We start from the raw sequence: 12,822 nt of genomic DNA on the forward strand, positions 1-12,822 counted from the left end.
CAACTGTATATTTTTGTAATGTATTTATTTTAGAAACTTATTCTGATATGTTTTGTACGAGCAAATGAGAAAGAAGGGGCGGGGCAAACGCGGGCTGATGGGAAGTGGAGTAAAGGTGTGACGTGTTTGTGGATGCGGCCGACAATAGTGGATATATATTTTTCCCACCCTTACCTTTGGAAATATACACTTTTTTCCTTGGATTACTTTCAACGGGCACCTGGACTCTGCAGGTCTGCATTAAATGTTAAGTACCGGTATCATTTTCCATTCATTTTGACGGCTGTGTTTTTTGGACTGTATTAGTGTCAATAAATTTGTTCAAACCAAAAAAACTAACAAACATGTTAAAAATGTCAGAAAAAAATGTTAAAACGTCGTATTGCCAGACATAACGAAATTGTGAATATGCTTGATTGCTGTTAAGATTGTCGAGAGGGGTTGTTCAAACCTCACATTGTTTGTTTGCTGTTACTAGTGTCAATAAATTTGACAAACCAAAATTTCGTGTTTGTATTGCGTTTTTTTCAATGTGGGCGCATGCGGCTAATGTACAGGTGCGGCTTGTGTAATTACAAAATCGGATTTCCCCCCAAAATGTGGTGGGTGCGGCTTATAATCAGGTGCGCTCTATAGTCCGGAATTTATGGTACTTACAAAGCACAACAATACTACAAAAATACTACTATGGAATTACTTTAAATACTTCTAAAGAAATTCTACAAAAATACAACTACAGAAATATTGTGACAGTTAAAAATACTCCAGAAATACAACTACAATAATACTAAAAAAATGGACAGATATACAACAAAAATCTGCTTCAAATCTACTCGAAATACAACAAAAACACTACCGGGGAAATATTACAAAAACCAAACTACACTATTACTCTGAAAATACCGCAGAAATACTACAAAAATACCAAAAAATACAACTACAGTCATACTACAAAAGCAAATACCACATATATTGCGCAAAACTAGGACTTAAAACGGTATTTTACTTTAATTGTAAGTGTTTTAAAACCAAAATGATGAAACTAATCTTTTTAAAATGAAATATAAACAAAGATAACATGACAATATCTACATGTATATTCATTTATAAATGAAAAAATGGAAAGGTCTCCAGAATCAGCCCCTCAGCAGAATTTTTAAATTTTTGATTAAGAGCTATACCAATAAATGTGACTTGACTTAACTAGACCTGAAAGCAATATTTAAAAAATACATGCAATGTTTTATTTTTCTGCCTGAGCTCATGTAAAGTGTTTAATGTAAACACAAGTATATTTAAACCTAATTGCTAAGCATGGCTTGTCTTTTGTCAGTGTTCCAAGGCGCCTGAAGAATATATTCAAGACTAACATTAAAGCCACCAGCTGCTTGCAGGTCCTGCATTTAACTGAGTACAGAGTAATTAGAGTGCAGTAGTTATTTGGATTCTCTCCTCATATACTGTGCTCTGTAAGAACTCCCTATTGCCCAGATCAAAATTATCTGCCCAGTAGTGCCTGGCTGTAATTGAAAAAAATAAAATAACCTTGCATACACTTTGTTTGGATCTGTGCTTAGGTATCTTCACAGATAGTACTTCACTAAAACAGCTATTTTCACTTTACAAAGCACTCAAAGGGCTTTACAACTGACTACTCATTCAATAACATAATAACTAGAGGTAGGCGATACTTGGATTTTCAAATATCGATCAGGTCCAAGAAAATACTGATCCGATACGGACACTAATATCTTGGAAACATCATCAAAAATTGAAAGGTTTTGGTTCCCTTCTTCGGAACAGTCAACCAATCTCTGCCAAAGGACCTCAGGGACTACAAGAACTGATAGAACTGGGGCGACGGTAGCTCAGGAGGTAGAGCGCTCGTCTTGTGATCAAGGGATCCCAGTTTGAATCCCGGCTCGTCCATGTTACATGTCGAAGTGTCCTTGGGTAAAACACTGAACCCCTAATACCCCCAATAAGCAGGTTAGCGTCTTACATGGCTGCAATACAAGGCCGTTATAAGTCTTCGGTACCATCCGTAATCATGGTAAATGTGAACTCACTACCAAATAAGACCAAGAGTGCTGGTGGAAAACATCAAAGCGCACAGGGAGTGCAGTTGCTGTGTTTTGCGGAAACGTGGCTCACGTTTAGCATTCCGGACGCTAACATGTAGCCACCCGGAGCTATCCGGCTTCAGCGCCGCTATTCAGAGACACGAAAACCTGCGGGAATCGGAGAGGAGGCGGACTTGCTAACATGAGGTAGTGTATCCCTGAACACAAAGAAAAGATTTCCATCTGCCGCAGGGATGACGAACTTTTGGACTAGCGTGTGACGTCATCCACTCTGCTACAAGCACCCCTAGGGCATCATGTTAATCTGTTAATAAACAACAGGGTAGACTGCTGGAAGTGTGAATTTCCCTATGGGGATGAATAAGGTTATCTATCTATCTATCTATCTATCTATCTATCTATCTATCTATCTATCTATCTATCTATCTATCTATCTATCTATCTATCTATCTATCTATCTATCTATCTATCTATCTATCTATCTATCTATCTATCTATCTATCTATCTATCAATCAATCATATTTTTGATACATGGAATACAATGTAGCTCAGAGTCCAAAATAACACCCAAACTTCTTACGCAATCTAAAGGATTAAACTCTTGCAGTTTTGGTAACACACACCTGTTCTGCCACATTGTACCAATTTACTTTTTAAAAAAAGAAGAATCCAATCTAAAATTCTTCCCAAACTTTAATAAATCGTCTGATTTGTAAGCAGTTGGAAGACATGCCACCCCTTTCTTGTGCCAAATGTCAAGGAAATAATTACAGAATCAAGTCAGGTAGCATTTATTCACATAGCCCTTAATCACTGAGTCTTTAAGGGCTTCAAATGCCACAATTATCAGCTAAGATGATTAAACTAAACGACCTGCTGTGCTCGACATTTTTGGCTGAAGTTCGCAGGTTAACACTATTGGACCATTTAAATGTGTCCAACATTAAGAAAACTGAAAATAATCAAAAACATACCCTTCTGAGCTAGCCAGAAAGCATTTGTAATTATCATTATTGAGTATGATAAAATCCAGTGCTCAAAACTAAGGACCGCTCTGAAAATGCTGGTCTGCTCGTGATCCCAAGAGCCAAGAAGAAATCCACAGGTTCGAGAGCATTCTCCATTTGGGCCCTGATGTTTTGGAATGCTCTGCCCACTGAGATTCGATCTGCAACCACAGTGGAACTGTTTAAATCTGGGCTTTAAACACACTTCTATTCTATAGTTTAGGAATGACCTATATTTCCTGTTGACAATATCTGTGTATTATTTGTTATTACAACATCCATTGCAGCCTGATCATCATGGAAGAGGGATTACCTCATGTGTGGTCCCTTCTCAAGGTTTCTTCCTTTTCCTCATGTTGAGGTTTTTGAGTTTTTCCTTGCCCTCATGTAGGTTTTAAATCAGGTGATGGTGTAATAATAGTCTGCGTTTTGCAATAATCTGTGATCTGTGCAGGACTTTGAGACTCCTTGTGATTAAGGGCTATACAAATAAACATGATTTGACTTGACTTTAACTCTGAGTGTTTCGAAACCAATTTGATGAAAATGATCTATTTGATGCACATGTACTGTTGATGTCTCTATCATGTATATTCATTCAAATGATGAAAATTCCTGTCAAGTCACATTTATTGGTATAACCCTTAACACTAAAAGTCTCAAAGGGCTCCACAGTCCAAAATTTTGAAATCCCCTGATCTGTATTCCTCATGTATCCGAAGTATTTGACTCGAGACCATCTGCGGATACAAAAAAAATCAAACCAATGAGAATAATTGTTTCCCTCCAACTCTATGCGGCCTGTGATACAAAATGTTTGCTTACCCCTCCCTCCATGGACATTGAAGGATTTTATACATTGGACTATAAAGGATTTTATACGATTGAATACAAATTACATTTAATGCAAAAGATATTCTCTGATTGGGCTGTGGTGCGAGTTCAGGGCACCCTGGTGGAAAATATTGTTTACAGGAACGGCAGGAACGGGACATACGGCACATCCAGACAGTACACCGAGAGACCCTGATGACGTTTGGTGTTGTTTTGAGTACCCCAGACATCGGGACTCTTCTACAAGATGGTGAAGCCCAGGGGGCTTCCTTGGCACGCCCATGGGAGGAGTCGGCACACCATTATGCAGGGAGAAGATGGGCAATAGGAGAAAGCTAAAGGACTTGAGAAAAGGCCTCCCAGAGACTCCAACGTCACTAATTCGTCCGTTTTCGACGGAGTACACTTAGTTGATCTGCATTTTGAAATGAAATGTTGAATTGTTAATGAAAATAATTCTGCCCCCGTGTGGAAATGTCAGCTTCCTGTTCATCTTTTCCCTCAAGAAACGAGCGTGCATAAATTTTTGGGTGAATGTAGGTTGTGTTTGGTTAATGGAGTCAGATAACTAATTCTAACAATTTGGTAAACGGTACATTTTGATACTTAATTCCCAACAAAATATATGCGAAATAAGAAATTTGAAGTTTTACTTTTCGACCAGACGAATTAATCGCAATTTGAATTTCATCTTCTAATGTAGGGCGGCTATTCAAAAATTAATTGAGCTCGTTACCATATAAATCAAGTATGCGATCAAATGAAGAAAGCTTTGACTTGCGGGGATATTTTAAGTCATTTGCTGAAGATTGTTACATGTTGAGAGAACCTTTTTAGCTCTCATTCTTTTTCGTTTCATAATTTACCGGCGGGGGGTCACAAATTAGTCACAGTGATACAAAGCAAAACTATAGAAGATTTATAGTTTGTGTCCAACATGATTTTATGTCGATAGGATCATTTTGCTGTGTCTCGGGAAAGTCAACTTTTGGAATAGTTGATGAATAACTTATGTGTCATTCATGTTACCAGGGAAAGTACCGCATATTGCTCCAGGTGCTTTTTTGTGTATAGATGACACAAACTCATTTTAACTAGGGGGCCACACGAAATAACAAACCTTCTGTGGGGGGCCGGACTAGAAGATTAAAGAAGAAGAAAAATAGATAAAAAAATCAGAGAAAGAGGGAGGGAAAAGGAGAGAGGGCGGGACAAAGAAAGAAAAAGAGAGAGAGGGAGAGAGTGTGAGAAACAAAAGATAAAAAGTCGTGAGAGAGGGGGGCAAAAAAGGGAGAGGAAGAAAGAAATCCAAAGAGAAATAGAAAGACAGAAGGAGAGAAAAGAGAAAAGAAAGCACCATGGGTGGGAAGAGAGAGAGAAAGAGAGAAAAGGAAAAAAGGAAGTTAGAGAAAAAGAGGTTAAAAGACACAGGGAGAGAAAGAGACAAAGAGCAACAAAGGAAGAGAAAAAGAGAGACACAGAGAGTGAAAAAGAGAGAGACAGTGGGAGAAAAGGGGTGGAAATGAGAGAGAGAGAGAGAGAGAGAGAGAGAGAAATGAATAGTACAGTGTCTTTATTCGAGGCACCTGGCTTTGGCAACATCAAGTTGACATATTTCAACCTGCAGCTTGTTTTTCTCTTGCGCTTCTCTGAGTGTTGTCTCACGGGCCGGATTCAATCCCTTAGCGGGCCTGATCTGTCCCGCGGGGCGTCTGTTTGACACCTGTGCTCTATACTCTGGAAACTGGGCACAGTACAGTAATCCCTCGTTTAAGACAGTAAATGGAGGCAAAACCCCCCCGTAAAGTTTGCAAAATATGAGAAGCCTTTATTTTTTCATTCATTTTACTCTTTGATTATTTACTTAATACTCGAGAACAAACTCTATTTACAAATTGAAGTACTGTACCTTATATTAAAAACAAATTCTAAATGAATGATTTCTGTACTGTCAATTTCTATTTTAAAAACATTTTTGCTGTTTGATTGCACCACTTAATAAATAAGGACCCAATCCACTTCATTTTACATTATACTTTGCAGCTATCATGTGGACGTTACGGAAACTGCATTTACCTTGTAGTTCTGTCCAACAGGAATCAGATATTTTTGATTAAGCGCCAGGGAATCACTGGGCAACACTAGAGACCTGCCAGTGGCTCCTGAGCAGGATTAGCAGGCGGGAAGGTCCACGTTTGTTGGCGATAGAAAGCATCTTCCTCTGTCTAGCCAATGAGAATGCAGAACGCAATGTACAATGAAAATCAGCAAAGAAGTGAACGAGCAATAACCGAAGCGTGAAGTAGCTAGGTGTCAGTGTGTTACGTACAGGGTTGGGTGGGGTTACTTTAACTGGATTACTTTCAATTACTTTTGGATTACTCCAATACAAATATGCTAATAAAAGACAAAATAAACTAAATATGAATAAAATTACTCTATTTTGTGCAGGCTTGGGGAGTAACGGAATACATGGAACGGCAAAAATGATGTTGGCAAGCTGTTTGGATTTATTTTCATTTTGTTTCTGTCGCATTTTATGTTAGTTTTGCCAGAGATCAAAGCCAGGAGAGAAAGCTTACCACGTCTTGTGAGTTTATTCATATTTAGTTTATTTCGTCTTTTATCAGCATATTTGGTATTGGAGTAATCCAAAAGTAATTGAAGGTAATTCTGTTAAAGTAACCCTACCCAACCCTGATTAAGTATCAATGTTTATTATAAGGACTGTCTTAATTCAACATTTTCACTTCTGATCTGATACCAATATTCAGCCCAGAGTAGTTTTCTTATATTATCTGATCCGATGATGGTTTTCTGTGTTTTTTTTTCTGTCATTTAAAAAAATTTGAATTTAGCACACAACGATTCTAATTCCAACATTATAATTTAATAGCGCTGATATCAATATCACTATTCTTTCAGGACATTTCTACTTCTTATGTCGGTCTAATGTCTCTATGGATGGAAAATCCAAAGATAGCAGTGGTGCCGATAAAGCTGTTGTTGACAACCGATAGTAAAACTAAAGCAATAGCTTTTCAAACAAGTAAAACCTGTACAGCTTGACTCTAAACTAAAGTATACAAAAAGCCCTTACTTTATGATTGCTTGGTATTGTAATCATCTTGTTGTTGTTGATGATGTTTTTTAGTCCCTTTTAGTCGAATTTGTAGCAGATAAGTCTTACATAGCAAATTTACTCGCCCCTATTTTGTACTTTTCCCGTGTACGGCTACTGTGTTTTGGCACAACACACATATTAAAAACATGTCGTTTTGTTTCAAATTTTTTAATCTCAGTTGTTTTTATTTATTTGAAAGCAAAATATCAAATAGTAAACCGAATACAGTACACATATTTGATTGTGAAGGGCTGAGCAATGCCCTATCTTTTCCATAGTATTGTAAACATCTTGGAACACTCATGCTAAAAAGCCATGAGGGCTTGAAGTCATAAATCACCTAGCAGGGGTGGCCAACCCTGTCCTTAAGAGCCTCATGTCCTGCATGTTTTGGAGGTTTCTCTTCTCCGACTCAGGTGATGCAAATGATATGCTTGTTAGCAAGCTTTGTGGGAGCTTGATAATTACCCAGGTGATTGGACTCCCCTGTATTTGAGAAGAGAAACTCCAAAAACATGCATAGCATGCGTCTCCTGAGGTCCAGGTTGGCCACCCCTGGGACGCTGCGTAATATTTGACCACCAGTTGTCACTGTGTTATATAGTGTAACCGAAAATGAGTGCTACAAAGCACAAGAAAGAATACCAAGTACCGTATTTTCTGCACATCCGTTGCAGCCTGGTCATCCTGTGCATTTTCTGCACAAATAATTTTCCATACATAAGGTGCACCGGATTATAAGGCGCTACAATGGGAACGTCGACAAAACAGTCAGATATTTCAGTCAAACTTATTACCCCCTTAATATTCCGAAAGCTTGCAAAAAAGCAAATACGTGTCTCAGACATGTACGTAAACAGTGTCCGTACGATGTCACCAATCACTCAAATGCATGGTTCCAAATATCATTCGGAAGGTTAAAGTCTTGGGATTCAAGAAATGCCAAACATTTCTTAGTTTCCATTTTATTTTTTGCTGGCAACTGTGTGGACAGCAAAGTAAGAATTTCATTGTGCAGGGAAACGGGGTTCTTTACTGTGTGTATGACAATAAACACTTTGAATTGAATTTAGTTTAAAAATGGACTTATCACAGAAACATCAAGATCGTTCTAAAACAAGATACCGGGAAAATATAAAGCCGCATAGCTCACCTTCTCTTGCAGTTCTCTTGCAGCCATAGCGTTCAATAATGATACGTAACCATGGTCTTCTTACAACCGAGAGTGTAGTAAATCCAGAAGAGTAAAAATTTTTACAAATACAGAAAAGTAAAAAAAACAATTTCTATGCCGTAGTGCAACCCAACGTGTGATTCACATTCATCTTTTTCGGCCAATTGCAAGCTTTGTTTCGCCCCTTTAGCCTATGCCAGCCTGTAAATGATAGAAAAGGATCCGCCCCTTTACCTCCGAATAACTTTGGCCAATAGTGACTGATTCAAATGATGATTGACACATTGGTTAGGAAATGAAACGCCGGTATATAAATCCCAGCATGCACCGCGGACTACTTCGCCTTCGGGGGAAAATCTAGTCAGCGGCTGCTTGCCCTAGTTGCAGACTTTGCGACTTAATATTGATCCATATATAAGGCGCACTGTATTATAAGGCGCATGCTCAGCTTTTGAAAAAAATAAAGGCTTTTAGGTGCGCCGTATAGTGTGGAAAATACGGTACATCAACTCAAAGTGACCAAACTGCACCATTTTTTCTTTTCTTTTTTTTCTCTCTCTTTGATACACTTATCAGCAAGATAGCCAACAATCATGACAGCATCTTCTAGGTGAGACTCATGTTATGTAAAATAAATACAAAGAGTAGTTAAAAAAATGCGCGTTTATATGATGATTTATGTGTTTTTGCTTATTTTTCAACTCAATATGTCTCTGGGTGCCAAATAATACGCCTTGTCCTTTTAAGAATAACACATTGTCCTTTCTTAAATGCACAAAATGGTCCCAACGCAGACAAAAGGTAGCTCGCATTTGGTCGGTTGCGAAGGATGGCAAAAAAATTGTTGGCTTTCTGGTTTCAACACTCTCCAGTTTTGGGTTCACTCACCCTCAGTCAAAAATGTACACAAGTTGTGATCACAAGTGTTTGAAAAGATTGATTAGCGAGACAATAATGACAGTTGTTTCAAATCGAGTAGTCTTGCGACACAGCAATACAGACAGTCAAAGAAAGCATGCATTCACACTGCATTTAAAACAGTACAAATAAACTGCTCGTGCACACTGCTACAGGTTTTACCACTCAATAAAACTGCTTATGGGTATTTGATTATTTAACAGTTTTGATACACCATACAGATGCACAACATTTGCACCTCACAGAAAATAGGATTCTCTTGCACAGTTTGGGTGACAAGAGACACAAAACCATGTCAATGCATGCAGAATTGCAGATTGCAAATAGTAGAGACCTGAATCATCTTTAATCGCTTCCCCTCGGTTTTAAACGGCATACATTTACACACGATGTCAATTTTAAGACACCCGTCGGCTGCTTTGCCGCACTGAAAGCAAACTGACATATATAATAATTAAAAGGAGAATCCAGTTTAAAGAAAAACACTGTTTGGAGGGTGGAGGGAGATAGAAAGGACACAGTATTTTATTTGGAATGTGTTTGATATGATTCCAAAAGTCCCAATTTTTCTGAAAAGGAGGTGGTGTTACAAATGTTACGGAACTTTTGGGGTTTTAGAAATAATTGACACGATATTTAATACGATAAAACGAGTTTTTCTTAATTCAAGTCAACCAAATGTTGGTGTACTTTTACTCTCCTGTCTTTCTGTCGCTCTCCATCTAGCAGTTGTGGGCCATCAGGGCTTGTAAGGCCTTCTCCGCTGGCTTAAAAATATCTGAATCATGTGGTGTTAATTACATTTTGTCCATGATTAAATCATTAAAACTGTCTGTCAGCTTCTTTTCATCAATGTGTGCTTTCATATTTAACCCTAAAGTTGTGTTCGAAATTTTCACCACTAACTGTTGTTTACGGGTCAATTTTGACCTGGGGTTTAACTCCAACTTCACTATCAACAAGAAAGGAGTGTTGCTAAATATAGTTAGCACAACATCCTAAAATACATTTTACATATTAATAACCAGATATTTCCATTGTAAATTGATTTAAAGGCCCCTGAGACACATCAGTTGTTACATTTTATAACATCCAAACTTTTCACTGGAGGTTTAGCATTCAACCATAATCCCATTTCAGCCATTACTTGTTGGTAGGGTCAGAAATCAGTTCTGCGGGCCTTGAGGCATGAAACAAGTAACGATAAAGGTATTGGCATAATGGCGTGCCGACTCCTCCCATGGGCACGCCAAGGAAGCCCCCTGGGCCTCACCATCTCGTGGAAGAGTACCGATGTCTGGGGTACTCAAAACAACTCCAGGTATTGGTTGGCGAGTCAGTGGCTGCTAAAGGGGCCTTGAAAAACGTCACCGGTTACACAAGCTATCATTGGATAAGGGGCAGTAACGGACGTATCACAACCGAATTGTGAAGGACAAACATCCATATGTCCACTGCTTCTGTCGAACGGACATTTTAAGCCCTCAAACAAATATAAACATATGCCAGAAATACAACAGAACAGGCTGAACTTTCAACATTAGCCTCGATAGAGAACTTGATGGAACTGAAATGCACGGATAATCTGTACGACAGGGTAATTAAAATCTTATTGAGGAAAGAAAGGACGATGCATTTTCTGTACAAATAAAAATGATTTTGGTGAGGAAAACGTGTCAATTTTATAATGTTACTATTGATCATTTTTGTAAATGTGCTATAGCAGCAGTAAATGTTGTATTGCCCTAAAATAGTTGAGGGTTGGATTGAATCAGATGTATCACTACTGAAGGCCTCGGAGTGAAATCCACAGCCCACCACTGCCATCTAGTCGTTTATTTGCAGGGTTGGGTAGGGTTACTTTAACTTGATTACTTTTAATTACTTTTGGATTTCTCCAATACCAAATATGCTAATAAAAGACAAAAGAAACTCAATATGAGTAAAATTATGACTCACAACACGTGGTAATCTTTCTCTCCTGGCTTTGATCTCTTTGATCTCCGGCAAAACTGACATAAAATGCGACAGAAACAAAATGAAAATAAATCCAAACAGCTTGCCAACATCATTTTTGCCGTTCCATGTGTTCCGGTACTCCCCAAGCCTGCACAAAATTTAGTAATTTTATTCTTATTTAGTTTCTTTTGTCTTTTATTAGCATATTTGGTATTGGAGTAATCCAAAACTAATTGAAAGTAATCAAGTTAAAGTAACCCTACCCAACCCTGTTTATTTTTCTAGCCCTTAATCACAAAAAGTACCAAAGCGCTGATATCTCAGCTCTTTTTCTTTAGTTTCCTCAGTTTGTTTGTGCAAAGACAACAACCCAAGTTGTAATTAACTGCAGTCTTCACCCGATTTAGATTTGTGTTCATTCACCCATCCTGTCTTTTCACTTTACAAAAAAAGACTAAATCAAGTAGAAATCTAAAAGAAATAAAACTGAAATCATTGCAAACACAGATTTTTCCTACACTGTCATGAAAAAAAAAAAAAAAACCACACACCCGTCTTATTGTTTTCCATGATGTTCTCTGCAGTTTAATTTTCAACATAAAACCTGCTATGACAATGGCGTGCGAATCAGGCTGTTAATTTTTACTACTGAAACCTTTCAGCCCTGCAGAATGTCGATTTTTTTTTTGACTCAGGTTATTTACATAAATTGTGCCTGGATCACGTGTAAATGTGACAAGTGAAAATACACTTTCATACAGCTTTCTTGTTTACCATGAACGCTCGGTAGTTGCTTTGAAGTCGGGATGAGCGGGGGGGGGAGGTTCTCCTCATGTAGAAAAAGGGTTGGGTAGTTTTACTTTAACTGGATTACTTTCAATTACTTTTGGGAATACTCCAATACCAAATATGCAAATAAAAGACAAAAGAAACTAAATATGAATAAAATTATTAAATTTTGTGCAGGCTTGGGGAGTAACAGAATACATGGAACGTCAAAAATGTTGTTGGCAAACTGCTTGAAATTAATTTCATTTTGTGTCTATCGCATTTTATGTTAGTTTTGCCGGAGATCAAAGAGATCAAAGCCAGGAGAGAAAGCTTACCACGTGCTGTGAGTCATCATTTTATTCATGTTTAGTTTCTTTTGTCTATTATTAGCATATTTGGTATTGGAGTAATCCAAAAGTAATTGAAAGTAATCAAGTTAAAGTAACCCTACCCAACCCTGCATAGAAGGCAGACATAACGTTCAAATGTGTGGGTTTTGAAGAACTCCTGGTGAGTAATTTATGTTAAATGTCAGGAAATAAAGAAACTTCAACTGAGGGTTATTTCCAACTAACAAAAAAAAACCGACACTAGTGTTCAATAGTTTGGGGATGTACCAGACATAATTTGTGTTTTCCATGAAAAAAAAAAAAAAATCACACTTTTATTCATCAACTTTCTGTGTTCTTTTGCACATATCTATCTCTTATGTCGGCTGGGTATGCCTTTTTTTCGCCGTTCTACCTTGATAACCAAGATCTCAGAGACTTATCTTGTAGGTAACCTATATTTTATGTTGTCAATATCTGTTTATTTTTTGTTATCATCCGTTACAGCCTGGTCATCCTGGAAGGGAGATGACTTCATGTGCGGTCCCTTCTCAAGGTTTCTTCATTTTCCTCATGTTGAGGTTTTTGAATTTTTCCTTGCCCTCATGTTGGTTCCAGATC

This window comes from Urocampus carinirostris, chromosome 3 (genome assembly GCF_059441175.1).
Source record: "Urocampus carinirostris isolate Australia breed hairy pipefish chromosome 3, RoL_Ucar_1.0, whole genome shotgun sequence".
Lineage (NCBI taxonomy): Eukaryota > Metazoa > Chordata > Actinopteri > Syngnathiformes > Syngnathidae > Urocampus > Urocampus carinirostris.